This window comes from Agelaius tricolor, unplaced genomic scaffold, assembly GCF_023055355.1.
Source record: "Agelaius tricolor isolate 1412-34295 unplaced genomic scaffold, bAgeTri1.0.p SCAF_2, whole genome shotgun sequence".
Classification (NCBI taxonomy): domain Eukaryota; kingdom Metazoa; phylum Chordata; class Aves; order Passeriformes; family Icteridae; genus Agelaius; species Agelaius tricolor.
The window spans coordinates 34,593,754-34,597,595 of NW_027269262.1; positions in this window are offsets into that span (position 1 = coordinate 34,593,754).

The following is a 3,842-nucleotide window of genomic DNA, read 5'->3' on the forward strand; positions in this document are numbered from 1 at the left end:
GCTTGGCAATCCAGGACAGGCCACCATTAATGTATTGTATTACCATCACAAGATGGTAGTAGTAGCAGAGATGGCAGTAAGACATTTTGAAAACATATTATCTCTTAAAGCATTTCCACTTCTTGGGTACTGTAAAAATAATGCTGTTCAACTGTGTGATTTTTTGGAAGCAAGAGGTTCTTCCTCAGCAATGCCAATCAGTCAAAAACCCAGCAGGTCAGCACCTCTGAAGAACAAGCCCTGTACACATGAGTGCTGCTGGATGGTAGCTGGGGGTAGAACAGGTTGTGCAACCTGTGACTGTAAGTTCAGAAACTGGAAGTTCTTTTTGCCCACAAAAAAAGGGCATGAGTAGGGCTAAGCCTTTAGGTCTGTGGGAAGCAGGACAGACTGGAATATCACTGTATTTGCATTTACTGATTGCCAGAACTTTTTCTTCAGCTACTGTTGTAAAATGTCATAGTCTCTGCATTTCAAGAAGATGAAGATCAGATCTCTCATTATTTAACCTTAAACTTTTGAGGAAAAGAAAAAGTGGAAAGTATAAACAAATGCAAAAGTCCACATGTAGCTGAGAATACAAAATATTACAAAAAATGTAATTGGTTTATATGTAATATGCTTATTTGGTAGAATTTGTGTATATATTTAGGTGGGCATGGATTAAAACAGTTGGCTTTATTTTTTTGTATTATTTAAGAATGCTGACAGAAAACTGCACCTGTCAGACTGAAGCTGTGTTAATTTATTGCTCTTGGCAATTGAACACTGACATAATTTTAAGTTGCCCCATGATTTGGAACATTTTAACATACAACAATTTAAAAAACCAATTGTTTACCACCCAAAGCCAGTTTTATGCATCACTAAAATTGTCCACGGCTGTCACTATGTCCTCACTTGTGTCTGAAGCTGTGGCAGGATGTGGGATTAAGTTTGCTGTGCTGTGGGGCTTCAGCCACTTGTGCCTATGCTGGGTGTAAGAGAGGCACCTAAGTTTAAGCCAGTCCTGTCCCAGCCTGGCTCCCTGACAGCACACTTGCACTGGATTTACAGAAGTAGAGTTTGTGGCACTTGGACCAGATTGAGAGCAGAGATCAACACATATCTACTGAGGCCATGGCATGGTGTAGAGAAATTTGCTGGCTTCAGTGGGATTGTGGAAATGTAAACTGGAAGTATGCAACTTATTTATCAGTCTACTAGAGGAGTAAAAGAAAGATTACCCCTTAAGACAGTGTTTTAACTGGCTGAGACAAAGCACCGTTGTGATAATTTATTTATTATACCTTTAAATTTTCTGCCTTATCAGTTTTAGAAGGCATCTCAGTGATACAGTTGGCAATGACGGTTGTCCTTGCTGGCTAAAACCTCTTATTTTTTTATTCAAATACATCCACCACCGCTGATTTGGTAACTGGAAAAGATGCCAGGCAACTTGAGAATGTGAGCACCTTGCCATGGTTGAACTGGCACCACCGTGTGGCTAAATATATCCCAGCAGGAGTATCGCATTTGAGGTAAAGAGCATAAAATCAGCAGGGGAAGATTTCTTATGCTCTCAGCCACTAACAGAGTGCAACTTAACGTCCATTCCAGCCTCAGAGCCTTCCTGCAGGCCAGCAATTGAAAGCAAATTAAGTGCATTTTGGAAACCACTGTTGCTTTATTTGGCAAGGACTTCTCATTATGCTTCATTTGAGACAGAAAGTTGGAGGAAAGGCAATATTTGTATTGGATATTATTGTTCCCAAAGCAGAGGTTGAACCTCTCTATTAGGTCAGCAGTGATACCTCCCAGCCTGCCAAAATTTCTGCCCTGGTTTAAATACCAAATTCATCACATCACCTCCCTAATTTGCACTTTTCAGAATCTCAGTATTTATAAAACCTTTTTCAAATAAATGGAATTTGTGTTGTGTGTGTGTCAATTCAGACTTCCTACAGTCCATGGGATTGGAATTCAAATAGTTCTAAAGCCAAGCAATTCATTGGGCTGAAGGAGTGATCAGTGGGACCATGTAGGTGTTTAATAGAACAAAACAATTTTTGGCAAAGCTGTGGTGAGAGTAACAGGTGAAATTTTAAAACTCCACAATTTAACAGATGCAGGATTTCTCCCCCTCCCCACATTATAGTGTGACACAGAATGTGTCGCAGGAATTTTTATGGGTAATTCAGCTGGTCCATTTGTGGCTTAGTACATAATTTCAGGGCATAACTCAAAGAAAAGAAAAGGGATCTGTACATGACCAAACAATGGGCAGAGCTTGAGCAGCTCATATGGCAACTTGTAAGTGCCATATAAAAAATAAATTACTACTTAATAGCATATAATTCCAGTTTCAGGTTCTGGCCTCTTCAAGAACAGCCTCTTATAGCTGAGAATGAATATCTGAAGATTTGTGGAATACAATTAATCTCAAGTTGTGCTGAATACAAACCCACTTCAACTCTCTTAACAAACAAATTTGATTAATGAGGTGCTCTAACAGTTGGTTAGAGACTGAAGCACACAACTATTCTGAAGCTGGACTGAACAACAAAAGAGAAACAAACAATCTTAATCAACATTTTAAAAACTCACCTAAATAAATTAAGGACAATCTACAAATCTATCTTGACTTATTTCTGTTAAAACAGAGACTTGTTTCCCTAAATACATATATGTCTAGTGCAGACTTTGTATCTTGCCGGCTCTTCATCAAGAAGGGAACAGATTGTTTCTAGCAATTTGAGTGCTTAATTTTTTTTTTTTTTTTTTTTTTTTTGTGTGTGGCTGTTTTGACAGATTAGAAGATTTGGCAAAAATACTTCTTGATTCTTAGAGAGGTTGACCATCTGGTGAGATTTATCCACACACTCTCCTGAATACAATAGTTTTACAACCCACAGCCATGGAGTGGACAACCTTTTCCTGTTCCTTGCTGTATATCCTATGCCATTTGCAGACTATGTGCTGGACAGATTTCACGTGGCTTTCCACAGTGCATGCATGTCTGGATAATGTAGTCTTGGAAAACTGTCCAACTTCAGTTTTACAAAGAGTGAGGTCTAATAACTCTGGTGGGATTCCTACTTGAAAGTAGCTACTTTTCTTATTGTCAGGCACTTGTGAATGCTATGATAGAGGTGTCCAGAGTCTCAAAGGAAAGAGAAGTGAAGACCATGAGGGGAATTTGTTTGACATGTGTGACAACATTACCTCTTGGGACAGCTAAAAGTTGTCTTCCCTTTGACTCATTCTGAAAACCAGCCTTTTTTTTTTTCTTTTTAACTTTGCAAGTTTTTAATTTGTTATTAACATGACTGATGGTGTTATCATTAGGCCAGTGATGGCCTAATCCCTTCACCATCAGAACAGTAAAATTTTCAGAGCCTCAGCTAGTACATTTATATTTTATAGCTCTAGTTTTAGGTCCAGCAATCTGTCCACATTTCTATGTGCACCTTAGTTAGATATCAGAGAATCAAGCTGATCATCAGCACAGAAGTCAGTCTGTGATACCAGAAACAGAGGCTACTGCTTGCTTTCACTGAAAAACATATTATCCTATTCTTATAGGTGGCAACCAATGGTCGTCTTTCTTTTTATCAAATGTACAAAATTCAGGGAGAGTGACGATGAGTGAATATACAGTCAAATGTCTTGAGAAGAAACAGAAAAATAAAGTGGGAAGACAAGTAATTATCTTATGAAAGCAACTAAGCTACATCAGACTTTCAAAAATAGCAAAGTAGCTCAAAATATAAAATCAAAGGACTACCTGTGTGGGACTTGTCTGGAAAAAAATCAATTAGATGTTATTTTAAGATTTACATGTAATTCCTCTATCCACAGAG